Source organism: Lynx canadensis, chromosome B2, assembly GCF_007474595.2.
Source record: "Lynx canadensis isolate LIC74 chromosome B2, mLynCan4.pri.v2, whole genome shotgun sequence".
NCBI classification, from domain to species: Eukaryota; Metazoa; Chordata; class Mammalia; order Carnivora; family Felidae; genus Lynx; species Lynx canadensis.
Window position 1 is genome coordinate 50,266,240 of NC_044307.1, and position 14,622 is coordinate 50,280,861.

The window sequence follows — 14,622 nt, forward strand, 5'->3', positions numbered from 1 at the left end:
CTGACAGCCTAGAATCCTATATCTTGTTAAACTGTAATTAAAGAGGGCAAAATTGGGGCACCTGGGTGGCTCAGTCCTTTGAACATCCGACCTTGGCTCAGGTCATGATCTCATGGTTCAGAAGTTTGAGCCCTGCATCAGGCTGTCTGTTGTCAGCTCAGAGCCCACTTTGGATCTTCTGTCTTCCTCTCTCTCTGCCCCTCCCCTGTTCATTCTCTCTCTCTCTCTCTCTCTCTCTCTCTCTTTCTCTCTCTCTCTCTCTCTCTCTCCCCCCTCCCTCTCTCAAAAAATAAACACTTTTTTAAAAAAGAGGGCAAAATAAAGACTTTCAGAATAACACTTGAGACCTTTGTTAAATGGACTTTATATTTGTCTGTTAGAGCTGCCATAACAAAATACCACAGGCTAGATTGCTTAAACAATAGAAACTTATTTCTCATAGTTCTGGAGGCAGGAAGTCCCAGATAAAGCTCTGGCAGGGTTCAGTTTTTAGTGAGAACTTTCTGGCTTGCAAATGTCCACCTTCTTGCTGAGTCCTCCCATGACCTTTCCTATGAGCATATGCAGAAAGAGAGAGATGGAGAGAGAAGGAAAGAAGGGTCTGTCTTCCTCTTCTAATAAGGCCACCAGTCCTATTAGATTAGGGCCCCACCCTTATGATCGCATTTAACCTTAATTATCTCCTAAAGGTCTTATTTCCACATATAATCACATTGGGGATTAGGGCATCAGCATAAGAATTTTGGGGAGGACACAATTCAGTCCATAACAGACACATAGGATACATGTCAGAAAGAAGGAAATTGAACAAAAGTAAGGAAAAAAAATAAAGGTCAGCAAAGAAATTGGTAAACACAAAGGTAAATCTAGAGGAATATTGACTCTAAGTACTACTAATAACTAATTTGGAGAGGACTAAAACTGGATGTAAATAACTAGCATTGTCCAATAGTACTTTCAATAGTGATGGAAATGTTCTATATCTGCTCTGTTCAAAATGGTAGCCATTAGCCACATGTATCTATGAAGCACTTAAAATGTGGCTCTGCAATGAAGAAAAATTTAATTATATTTAATATTAATTTCATTTTAAGTATCTGCGTGTGGGTAGTGGCTACCATATTAATCAGTACAGCATTACACAATAATAGCATTGCAAATGGCTAGAGCAGATCAAAGTTAAATATTCTAAGGTCTGTATCTGGAAGGAGAAGGGACATTTTGAAGGTAGTTATTCATATTAAAATTTTAAGGACAGACACTAGAAAAACTGAAATAGAATGTATCCTTTACAAAGTAGCAGAGGAAACAGGAATAAAGAAAACATTGATACACAGAAGATAGGAAAAAGAAATGAAAGAAATCAAAGAAAAGCATAGTAAATAGAAACCATAATAAATATGATAGAAATAAATAAGAAATATACCAGTTTCTTCTTATAATGGAATATAGAATTTTAAGGAACCTCATCTATCAAGGGCATATTGAGTAAAAAAAAATCAGCAAAAGATATGTACAGTATTAAACCTTTTATAAAAAGTTTCAAACCATATAAGCTATTACTATTTTTTTATTAACACATAAATATATCAACTATAACAATATGCATGGGAATGAATGACAAAACCCAACTTCAGGAGAGTGATTTCTATTGGAGGAAGGGTGATGGAAAGGGAGTAGATCTTTAGTTGAATCTAAATATTTTTAAGAAAAGATTTGAAGCAAATATGACAATGTCAACCTATAAAATGTGGGTGGTAAGTACCTGGGTTTCAAACTCTATTGTTTGAAACTGGTAGTTTCAAACTCTTTTATAAAGAAAAACTCAAGTTCAAAAGAAACATATCTATCCAGATACTTTCTTCTTTTCTGTGTTAGACCATTTCTATCTGACTGCTTTAGATCTTAGGATTTGAACTTGATTTCTTGTCACTTAGGAAACTTCCATTCACAAAATAGTTAACATCATGAGCCCTCCTTACACCAGAGGACTAAGGAGCTGAACAACCCAGTTCCACTGGGAAGTTCTGTTTCCTTATAACAGGGGTCAGCAATTTAATTTAACACAGTGTTTTATTAGTGGAATGAGTGAGTACTCTTGGATGCCATTGGGTGGCTGGGGGGAAGGAAGAAAGAAGTGGGAGAAGAAAAAGAAAATAGGGGAATAGTGGGGGGAAGAGAAGGAGTTATGGTAGTGGGCTACCAACTGACTGCTCACACGTGAGCAGCATATCCCTATAAAAGAAAGCAGGATCTAATGACCTCATCTCATTGCTTTGGCATTTTTCTATTAGTGCTCCTTTTATTGTATTGCAAGTACTGTTTATATATCTGTCTCCCACTGGACCATGTCTCATCCCACTTCTTACCTTGAGTGCTTAGCACTCTGCCTGACAGAGTAGGTCTTAATGAATGTCTGTTGAATTAACGGTGAATACACAGCTTCCAATCTTAAGTGATTTCTGGCTTCTTGTTTAAGCCTTCCAAGCCTTTCTGTTTTGCTTTACTGCCTTCTTGGGTCCTTTTTCGGGCTCTTGAAATTTGAAACCTTTAAGCCTCTGTCCAGCTCTAAACTGGGACATCCAAACCAACTTCTAGGTGGCCTACAGAGAGTACTTTGTCAGGAAGGTAAGGGAGATAGACTGGGAGCAATGTCTGGAAATGGGGATGTTCTGGGGGTGTCCCAGGAGTGCCACAGAATCCTGAACCTGAGTTTTGTACTTTGTGGGAGCCATGATAGGGAGCCATGATCAAGAGGATAAAGGGAGAGGGATTGTGGCATTCCTGACACCTAGTGTTCATGTCCTCCCTCCCCTGTGTCTCAGGCTGAAGTGTGGGTCCCCCCAATCCCCTTTTCACACCCAGCCCCAGCCTCCCAAAGCCAGCCCTGTTCTTCATTATAAAAATCCTGACTTTTTAGGAGAAATCAGCTGTTGCTTACAGCTGTGGGAGGTACTATCTTAACAGAGACAGGAGTCTGGACAGCAAGATATTTCTGTCAACTGTGTTGTGGGAACAGGTCTATTCTGTTTGGTTGCCATTAAAGGGATTTTCCTACAAAGATGTTTGTACAGTCTGTTGGGGAGATAACTGGCGCTGCCTTGGGTCTGCTTGCTCATTGGCCAGCCAGTATCTTTCAGCAGTGAGCTGTTCAGGAGCCATGTTAAAGCGGAGGCAGATAAGTGGGAAGGCTGAATGTAGCTCAGATAATTAATTGAACATTGCAGTGAGACAGGCACATGAACAACACACCCCTGGCTTACTTAGAGGAAACCTGCTCTTTGCTTCAAGAGGGCACAAGAAAACAGGTGCATACTTACCTTTCCCTGTCAACAGATTGGGGTGTCTAAGGCTGGCCAAGGAAACTCCTCACCTCACATCCAGTTATGTTGGGTCCTGGGCAGGTCTGGGGTCTCTGATTCATCCTTGGTGGATGAACCCTCTCTGTAGGTTCTGTCCCACCCTGCCACAGGCTCTAACTTGAGCAAAGCATGGCAGAGTGCAAGGGCCTACAACATTAGCAAGCTTTATGGTCTTGGAACCTCCACAGCATCATCTGTTGCACCAGGCTCATCCCTGATAATCTCCAGCAGTTAAACCAACACAAAAAGCAGCCAAAGCAAATTCTACAGCAGTGGGGGCTTCTCTGGGAGTTCTTTCCTTAATACCATTGTCCCTCACCTATTGCCATTCCAGCCACTCTCTGAAACGGAGGTAGAAACAGAGTACAGGGCCTTTCACATTAACTGGCCTAGGTGTGGTCCACCCTGATCCATCCCATCAGCCACTGGGGGTTGTAAAGAAAGAAAATGAATCCCATATTACTGCCCTTATAGCCTCCAAATTGCTCCAATAAGGACACTATTATTGGACACTATGCACCAGGAAGAAACAATGAACTCTGAACTCCCAAGCACCACAAAAGATTTGCCTCAATACTGTGCCAAGAAACTTGACCAAACATCTACCTACATTAGGCTGTATCCCTAAAGGTGACCCCACCTCTTGTGCTGAGTCTTTGCTCAAGAAAATACAATTCTGCCAAACTTAAGAATGTACTTTGTCCCAACCCACATTGCCAAACTGTTTTCAATCATTTTCCACTTAACACCCTTCAGTAATTTTTCATTTCCCCATGGCCCCCTTTTTAGTTCCCTATAGTCTTCCCTATCCCCTTTTTGTTCCCCCTTTTATACTACTCAGTAGTAGTATAATTACCTTTAAGGGATTAATTCCCATTAGTCCCTTAAAAAACCTGTCACCTTTGTCTTAGTTGGTGTTGAGCTCACTCTATATTGGAGTCTCTCTTCCCTATTGCTCTAGTGTGAATAAAACCTACCTTTCCACCTTTAACAAGTGTCCAGTGCTGTTTCTCTTTGCAAGGACCAATCCAGGACTTCCCCTGATGGCTTCAACCCTCATGCCCCCAGGCCAGGAGCCAGAGGGACCATCCCAGACACCACAGCAGGATCCATCTGGGGTCCACTGCCTCCAGCAGAGATCCAGCAGCTGTTCACCAGTATAGCGGAACCTGCCATCAAGAGGTGTCTGAAGACATCTCACCACAACACTTCAGTCATCGAAGATGTGGCCAGGCGCCTTCAGGAGCAGAAATGTGTCTGGCATGCACACCAGTGCTCTATCAAGCTCAAGGCCCCATATGTGGCCTACAAGAAGGCCCACATGGCATCCTGCACTACACAGAGAGAGGTCAGATGCTGCAGATCATGGGCAACAGCAGCCTGACAACCTCAGGGAGCAGACCCTGCCATGGGATCTGGCCACCACCAGGCCAACCCAGGGAAGGAGAAAAGGTAATGAGCAGAAATATGGATGAGCAGAAGAATACTCTCTTCCAGGAAGCAGCAGCTGGAGGCACCAGAACCACAGATGGAGACAAGAGTATCAGTTTAAGCTGGAAGTGGAAGTGTTAAAGAGTTGTTCCGTTGGTGCTCAAACCAATAAGACAACTGAGATGAAGGATACCCAAGGACGACCAAGGGACTGAGCACATAAGTGGCCAAGTGTGTTCTACCAGAGCCCTGATGACATGAGACTGAGTAGAGAAGGAAGTCATAAATGACAAAACCAAAGTAGGGATCCCCTCAAAGGACTCCAAGCTCCTGAAAACTTAAGAAAGCATGGTTTCCCCATAGGTGTTGAAACCCACATATTAAAGCTGGAAGGGATGGCTGGAGATTATCTTCAACGCTTGTATTTTACAGATGAGGAAACCTAGCCAGAGGAAAGTTATTTGCATAAGGTGACACTGCCTTTTAGTGTTAAGACTGACCCTAGAACCCAAGCCCAGTGATCCTTCCTCTGGCTTTTATGGTCTCTTGCCTTAAATGTAGTTGATAATTGGCCATCATAGTCATCATTTGCTGTCTTACAAATGGGGCCTGGAAAAAATGGGATTAGGAGAGCAGCTAGAATTTCTTTCTCCAGCAGAACTCCACAGGAGGCCAAAGTCTCCAGACAGACACCAGCCTCCGAGAGAGACTCCACCAGCAACACTAAATATTCCAGGGGTGTCTTCAGTACACCCTGGAGCACAGGTGGGCCACGTACACAAGCTCCAGCACAGCCAAGACCCTCAGGCACCACCAGACTATTGTTGCCATGGTTGTAGCTAAAATGGCAGAGACCAGGTGCTTGGAGAACTGGCCCAGGAATCAGCTGCCCAGCTAGACCAGCACAATGCCCACATGGCAGCCTTGGTCCAGCTGGCCGGATAGAGCTACACCTAGCACCAGGAGGGTGTCCGTGAGGGGGTAGCCCTCCTAAGGCCATCTCTAGGCCGCTTGGACCAGAAATGAGACCTACAGACCACAGCCTCTGCCATACCCAGCTACCCCAGGACTTTGGGAAGATTTCTCCATTGGGACTTGGATTCTTGCTTTTTTTTTTTCTCCTCCTTTTTCTTTTAGATGAAATTTGAAAATTAAATGGAAGAAAGGGATAGATAAAAAGGTGAACAAGAAGCAAAGGAATTTATTATTTTAATAAAAAGACCTTGATGTGAAAGCGGCTAGTATTTTAGGTTTTTTCCTTATGTTTCATGCTGTCTCAGCCTCATAGCAAAGGATGGACAAACCTCTGGATCAGGGCTTCTAATGATTATAATCAGGCCTTAACTAAGAGAGGCCATGGTGGTGAGGCTTAAGTCTGTTTTCTTGTTAACCCAAGCCCCTTTTGTTATCATTCATACATTCAAGAGACATTTGAAGGTCTGCTTGATGCCCAGGCATTATCTTAAGTACAGGGTATGGTATTCATTAGTGATAAAAATGCACATCATCTTTGGAAAGCAGTATGGTATTTTTAAAAAATTAAGACTGGAACTACCATAGAATGTAGCAGTCCTGCTTCTGGGTATATAGCCAAAAGAATTGAACGAAGGATGTCAATGAGATATTTGCATACCCATGTTCATTGCAGCATTATTCACAGTAGCCAAGAGGTTGAAGCAAAATAAATGTCCATCAGTGGATGAATAGATAAACAATATGTGGTCTATGTATGCAGTGGAATACAATGCAGCCTTAAAAAGGAAGGCAATCCTGTCACATACTACAGCATGGATGAACCTGGAAGACATTATGCTCAGTGAAATAAGCCAGTTACCAAAGGACAAATGCTTTATGATTCTGCCTACATGAAGTATCTAAAGTAGTCAGATTCACAGAAAGCAGTCTGGTGGTGACCAGAGGCTGAGGGGAGGGGAAGGAGAGTTATTGTTTAATGGTTATAGAGTTTTAGTTCTGCCAGATGAAAAGGTTCTGGAGATCTATTTCAGAACAATGTAAATATACTTAACAGTACTGAACTGTACACGTCTATGGTCAAGATGGGAGATTTTATTATTTTTTATTTTTTACCACAGTAAAGAAGAATACACATCATCCTTGCCCTAATGGACCTTATCATTTAAAGGGGAAGATAGTCATTGAATACAGCTAAAATGAATGATTACAGGGGCGCCTGGGTGGCTCAGTCAGTTAAGCGGCTGACTTCGGCTCAGGTCATGATCTCGCGGTCCGTGAGTTCGAGCCCCGCGTCGGGCTCTGTGCTGACAGCTCAGAGCCTGAAGCCTGTTTCGGATTCTGTGTCTCCCTCTCTCTGACCCTCCCCTGTTCATGCTCTGTGTCTCTCTGTCTCAAAAATAAATAAACATTAAAAAAAATTTAAAAAAATAAAATAAAATGAATGATTACCACTATAAAGAAAATGAACAGGAAGAGTAATCAGACAAGGCTGTAGATACCTCAGGGTGATCCAGGAAGACTTCTCTGATTCTAGCACAAATTAGCTATCAATAGGCTCATTAGAGAAAGCCATGCTCCCCACTCGTTTGTCCAAATGTAGAATAGTCCTGGAAATAAGTCTCTGCCAACTCAACTGCAGACCCCTGCTCTGGTCACTGCCATCATAATGGCGGTGGTAGGGTGGTAGCGAGACTCACACCAGCAAAGACACGCCAGCTCCTCTTCCTCCCTAAAGCACAGAGTGGGCTCAGGGTGACAGTTGCCTGAGCCTACACCCAGAGCATTCTTTTTTTGTGTGGTGTTGTGGTGAGCCTTTTATGTATGACTTTTTTTAGTCTTTGTAAGCAGGGATACTGCCTATTTTAGGCCTTGGTGTCTCAAAGCATCTTTAGTATCTCATTTACATTTATCGTGCAGAGAGTAGGCATTCCACATGGTTCATTCATAAATGCTCATCTCCAACTAATCCTTGAAGGTCGGTGTTTTAGTGGATATTTTCAAACTCTCTGAAAAGACATGTCCTTTTTCATGAAGGTAAGAGGGTTACCTTTGATGCTTTCCTCACCAAATGATGGTAAAACCATTGGTGACGTTTCTCTGCTTCTGTATCTTTGATGATCTCAACCTCTGCTCAGTTGCTCAGCTCCTCGCTCAGCCCAGGGCCATGCTGTCACCATGATCCAGGCCTCTGGGTAGGCAACTGCCTTCCCTGGTTTCAGAAGGTTAAGAATGGCAGGAAACAGGACAAGCAGGGCCCCTTCTGTCTTCCCTTCCTGCCTGCCACCTAGCTGAAAAGTAAGTCTCTGCCAAGGAACTGGGACCAACTCTGATCATCATCTAAACTTGTTTGAGGCCTCAGCAAATGCCGCTGGGTCTACAATGAGCAAAGACAATGGCATTTTCACACTAGACGTGACGGCAATGCTAGAACTATAAGCAGACTTGTTGATTTTAGTGTGGCTCTCTCATGCTATAGGCAAAGAAGTTGAGACCTGAAGAGGTTCCAAGACCACAGGATCCTGGGAGGTGGACTCCCCTGTCCAGAACTTTTCCAAGTTTAGGCTGCACCCAAAGCTTAGCTTAATCTCAACCCCCAAACACTATCCTCCTGGCAATAATCTCTTGACAGACTTCAGGGCCAAGCAAAAGATGGGCCTGAGGTACGATTTTACTCTTTTCACCCAGTGTTTCTGTGCTACCTCCTCTCCACTGGACACTGGTTTCTGAGCTGTTTCAAGTCATTCCTCTTCCTTCTCACCCCTGAATTAGCAAATCACTAAACTCCTGCCCTATCTCAACATGTCCCCCAACCAAACAATGGTTTCCTTCTCTACCTTAATATCATCATTAATATTAAAAAGCATTTATAAATTACCTATCACCTCCCTCCAAGACGACGCATAAATCAAAGAGATTTTTTTTTTAAAGACCATTCAAAACTTTGTTTTAAATTGCTCTTTTTAACTTGTAGAGCTTTCTCACTGTGGTATAGTCATGGTCCATCCTAAAATCCTCTCCACTCCCACTACCCACCTCTTCACCCTCCACACATACACTGATGAGGTTTTTCACTTCTAGGAAATTGTGTGAGGGAAGAAGAGAAAAATAGAAAAGGGGAGGGGCACAAGGTAAACAAGCAAAATCACAGCTGGGCTTGGTTTCTAAAGATGGAGAGACGCCAAGGCTCCTCCAGCTCTTGGAATTCCAGTTCATAGTTTGCTTCTCAATCTTGCCACCTCCAGTCTCTGAGGGTGGGTGAACCTGAGCACACAGAGGAGAACTCTGGGAAAGGAGGCCTTTAGGAAACTGCCTGAAAGGTCGGGGCAGATGCCAAAACTTTATCTCCAGAGCCCCTCAATTTAACCCAACCAAAAGAATGGACAGCTCCATCATCCAATCAGCTATAGTGGTCAATCACAAGTAGAAGAGGGTGGATGTTAAAGCAGAACCTTCTGGGTAATCTGATTAAGTACCCTTCACCCACACACACATACACACATGTACACGCACACATACACGCACACACACAGCTATATTCCCCACTGATTTCCTAGCTGATTCTCCTGCCCTCTTTTTTCCCCCTCTAATTCATCTCTCTGTGCTACTAAGGGTTATCTTTTTAAAAGGCTAAACTGATCATGTCTACCCTTGCTTAATTCTATCAGTGATTCCTTTTTCCTTTTGGCTCACGGGAGGGTCAACCTCCTTAGATTAGCATGCAGGTCCCTGCCTGCCTCTGCAGCCCCATACTGCCATCTCACTTTGGCCTCCAGTTTACAGAGGTACCTGCAGCTCTTCTGGAGCACCACACCCCTGTGTCTTCTGCAGGTCCCTCTTCCTGGAGCTCCTTCTACCATGCTTGTCCTTTACCACTCAGCTCAAGGGAAAACTCTTACAGGTCTACTTAATTGCTACCCTTCGCTTCTGCAGCCATATGCCCAGGTCTTACCTCCTCAAGACGGCTCTCTTGCTGTATGCTAACTGTCCAGTTCCTTGACTTTTTACCCCACTGGAATTCTTGAAGGCAAGGACTGTATCTTTTTCACCTTTGCATATCCAGGGCTTAGTACATAGTAGGCACACAAAACTTTTAGTGCATGAATGATCTCAACAGTACACACGCTGCTTAGCAGGGAGTTGTTGGGAGAAGACTTCCTGCCTTGAAGGATCCCTTGGCAACTTCACATTTCTATCTTCTCCTAATTGTAAACACTTTGGGAATTGGGAATTGTAAACACTCTGAGTTTGGGAAAATGGAATCATTGACTATTAGACATGGAAGGTACTTCAGAGCTCAAGAGAAGCAGGATGGGGTAGTAGCTTGGAAAGCAGGATGGAAAAGGGGATGTGATGATAGAAACAGAGGTCAGAAAGGAGAGAAGATGCTATGCAGCAGTTTTGAAGATGGAGAAAGGGGCCAAAAACAAAGGAATGCAGGTAGTTTCCAGAAAATGGAAAAGGGAAAGAACAAATTTTCCCCTAGAGTGTTTGGAAGGAGCATAGCCCTGCCTATGCCTTGACTTGAACACACTGAGGCTGATTTTGGACTTCTGCCCTCCAGAACTACAAGATAATAAATTTGTGTTGTTTTAAGCCACCAAAATTGTGGCAATTTGTTGCAGCAGCAATAGGAAACTAATACAGATTATTATTTTTTGAACAGGATTTGTCCAGAGAAGCACAGGTGTGTGTGTACAAGTATAAATGTAAATGTGTATGAACATACATGTGCCTTGGGGCACCTGGGTGGCTCAGTCGGTTGAGCATCCACTTCCAGATTTTGGTTCAGGTCATGATCTGATGATGGTCCTGAGATCAAGCGCTGCAAGTTGGGCTCTGCGCTGGATGGAGCCTGCTTGGGATTCTCTCCCCCTCGTTCTGCCACTTCCCCCTTCATGTGAGTGAAGCACATGTGTACATGCTCTCTTTCTCAAATAAATAAATAAATTTATTAAAAAAAAAAAAGAAAATGTATATGCCTTTATGGATGATGAAAACAGCACTAAGGAAATTTTAAGCAGGACCAGCAGGTGAGCAGGGTGAGTCAGCCACAAAACTGAAACAAGTTTCTTTGACAGTGCAGGCAATTTGTCCCTCTACTGCTGGAGATAACCAACCTGTATGCCCTTTCCAGGAACTTTCTAAAAGGATACGGTACCTTTGGAGTGTTACAAACATTAATGGCAGTGCTTTATCTTCTGGGAGAGGGGAGGCTTAACATGAAAAGAAGAAAGAGAGCCTAAAGAAGAAATTCAAGTGAAATTGTCATCACCCTGGGTTTAACTGGGTTTGAACTACCAGATGCCAACTGATGGCTTGGTGCACCTGGAACTCCAGCTGCCTTTGTGCCTCATTGCTTGCATGGTGGTCTGCAAGCTAGTTCTGCTCCATGCCACAGCAAGGGTGCAGGCTCTGGTCCCACTCCAGGCAGATGGCCTCGCCTCAGTGAATACACGGATTGTGGAACCAGCTGTAGCCAGTGACCACATCATAGATGCACTCTTCCTGACACAATCTCTTAACCTGGAGACACTGCCAGACAATTCCAGCTACCTGAAGACCTCCACCACAGTGCCGCAGAAAGCCAAGAGCCACTTGTTGAAACACAGCTCCTAAGGAGTGATGATTTTTGGTGGTATGGGGCTGTCAGCTATTGATGGATAGAAAGGGTATGCTCCATCACCCATAAGGACCAGCTTTGTGGCCTTAAGGTTTTCCCCCATTTCTTTTTGGATAGGGGGTAAGAGAGTGCCTGCATCTCCCCTAGGACAAAGCCAGCTTTCCTCCAATACATGTGAATCATGGCTGGATCCTGGGCAACTGATAAACGCTTGGCTTAAATGAAGTGTGTGAAAGGGGACTTCCTATAGAATTTCTTCCTGAAATCAGGACCAGCCTCAAGCTTGAAGAAGTACTGAAAAGTACTTATGTCTATTGGAATAGTTCTTTTCCTACACTTTAGGGCAGGACACCTCGATATGTGTGCCTCCAGTATCCCAGCACACATCAGGAAGCCATATTTGGTCCGGAACCTCTCCATAGCCTCCTCCAGGTCAAGCTGGTTTTTCTGGAGGTGCTGAAAGATAGCAGAGATGGCAGCCACAACCTTATGGATGGCATACCCAGAACTGGATCTGCCCACTTCGGAGAGCTCAGTCACACAGCCCAGAGGCACTGGGGAGGTCAGTAGATACATTCCAATGGCTACTTTCTGAGGCACAGAGGAAGGCAGCTTCATATGGTGGCTTCCCTTTGGCAATTCAGTGCCAAACTTTTGCAGATACGGTAAAATGTCTACCGAAATATCCGGAAGGCTCATCTCCATCTGTGGAGGCTAAGTCTGTCAGCATGGAGGTCCTACCAAAGATGAGATTGTGTAGGGAGAGCCCCAATCTTGTGTGCTCATCTTCCGAGGGACTGAGACATAGCAGGTATCTGTGGCTCTCTGAGCAGACAGTGGATGGCTGCTTAGGTTCTCCAGGTATGGAAGGCAGCTGGATTCAGGTGGACCTGCATGCCATGGGCCAGGGCAGCCTCCTTGTCAGCCTCTTCACTCTCAGCCACAAGCATGGCAACAATGGCTCCTATTTGCAGGGTGGCTTGTATAACAATGGGCTGGATCCATGGAGCATGGTTTGGGGGTTGTGGGTGCCATTGAGCTGAGTTAGGCAGAGTGATGGGTAGGTGTGTATGCTTTTCCTAATGATGTCAATGAAATTCTTATCCCCCAAGTAGGTGTGGGCACAGGAAGCTCAGGGTTGAGTTAGCTGATGAATATATCAGGCCTGCCATTATGAACTGGACGGAACAAATGTAATTTCATCTGTGTAACCACACATCAGCAACTTCTGTTCATTTTCTTGCAGATTGAGTCAGCAATACAAGAGCCAGGATGAAACAGCTCAGAGAAAATTAGACTAGGTTCTTAGTGTGGATGTCAGTTTGCCTTCTTTTCTTCACAGACTTCTCCTTAATGACTCCTTCTGGAGGACTTTTAATTTCTCCTGGCCTTCTTGCTCTCCTTACCAAGCAAACACATTGGTGAAATTCTACAGGAACTCCCTTCTCACACACTAAAATCAAGGGCTACGCTGAAAATACAAAGAACATCACCAATTTTACGTGCCCTGATCATCTGGTGCTCCCACAAGGAAGCACCTGAAGAGATGGTTAGTTAGTATTGTGGAGGGCAAGCAGATACAATACTTTTCAATCTCAGACACCAGACTTTTAGTTAAAAATTTCATTCGGGATTTCAACTTACTTATTATGAAGAAGGACCTGCTTCATAGAAGCACAAAAAAAAAGATCAATTATTCCCTAGAGTTTTCAGAATGAACAACCACAAAGCAGAATAGACTTTAACATTAGCACTTACAGTCCTAGATCTGATAGTTCCACATTGCCAAGTCACTTAGGAGGACCTTATGAGTTGCCTAATGCTAGAACTGAGAGGCCACTAAGGACTTCTTCACACACCGCTGCAATTTTCTCATGAAAATCTACTTCTACAATATCATGTGTCCTTGGGCTGATCTTTCTCTAAGAGCTGATGTCCATCCTAGGCAGGACTAGGAGTGTTCATATCCTAGCTCCATAGGCTGTGTGAGCTCAGGAAAGTTACCTCCTCTCAGCGTGTCTCAAGTGTTCTCCTTGTAAAGCAAACAAGTTGGACTCACCTGACCCTAAGTTCCCAAGCTGCTCTAACATCCTCAAGCTAATTTAAAAGGCCAGATCCAGAGTGCTTGGGTGTCTCGGTTGGTTAAGCATCTAACTTTGGCTCAGGTCATGATTTCACAGTTTGTGAGTTCGGCCCCCGTCAGGCTCTGTGCTGACAGCTCAGAGCCTGGAGCCTGCTTCGGGTTCTGTGTCTCCCTATTCTCTGTGCCCCTCCCCTGCTCTCTCTCTCTCTCTCTCTCTCTCAAAAATAAATAAACATTAAAAAAATATTTTTTTAAGGCCAGACCCCACAAGATGTCAGCTAAGATGGCTGAAACTGCATCTCAGAGCTTGTTTCTAAGAAAGCCTAATAAATATAATGTAGTAAACATTATGAACTTGGCATTGCATTCCACAAATATTTATTGAGCCTTATTATGTGCTAGGAATTCCAAAGGCACAGGGGATTACATTTCATTTTGGTTATTAGATCAGCAGTTTATTAGATCAGAAAAGAAAAGGCAGTGATTAGTCATCCCTTTCTAGATGGCTGTTTGTAAATGGAAAGTCTGCGCTTGCTATTGGTGGCTGATTCTTGACTTGGACAGGAGGACTAAACATTCTGGCACTTGGGCCTTTATGACTTAGATGAATCCTTCCATATAGTAATTAAGCATATCTCTTGTCTGGGTAGGAAGGAGTTTATCAGTTATTGTCATAACCTTGAGGCTCACTGTAATCACATTTTAATAGTATCCTCCCTGTCCATCTGTCTGGAAAATTGCTCTCTAACTAAACGTTCTGGCACCTTTCACTTGAAAATGACAGCTTAGGGGCATCTGGGCAGCTCAGTCAGTTGGGTGGCCAAGTCTTGGTTTCAGTTCAGGTCATGATCTCACAGCTTCCAGCCCCACATTGGGCTCTATGCTGACAATGTAGAGCCTGCTGTGATTCTCTCTGTCCCTCTCTCTCTCTCTGTCCTTCCCCTACTTGTACTGTCTCTGTCTCTCTCAAATAAACAAACTTAAAAAAAAAAAAAAAAGAAAATGACAGCTTAGCCAACCCCCATTGATCAAGAGGAAATGTGAGTTTCTATTCTGCCTCCTCTGCCTTACACTTCCCTTTGATGTAAGACATGTTCACAAGCAGTCTTTAGTAATATGCCTTCCTAACATGTCCAACACTGAGTTTGTTC

At 43.8% G+C, this 14,622-nt stretch overlaps 1 protein-coding gene and 1 long non-coding RNA gene across 2 annotated transcripts in view; one reads left to right on the forward strand and one right to left on the reverse strand.

Moving 5' to 3' along the window:
* Window positions 1-14,622, reverse strand: part of MCM3 (minichromosome maintenance complex component 3) — a 42,700-nt gene that overhangs the window by 27,938 nt on the left and 140 nt on the right.
* Window positions 1-14,622, forward strand: part of LOC116738075 — a 71,038-nt gene that overhangs the window by 9,340 nt on the left and 47,076 nt on the right. The window lies entirely within an intron of this gene.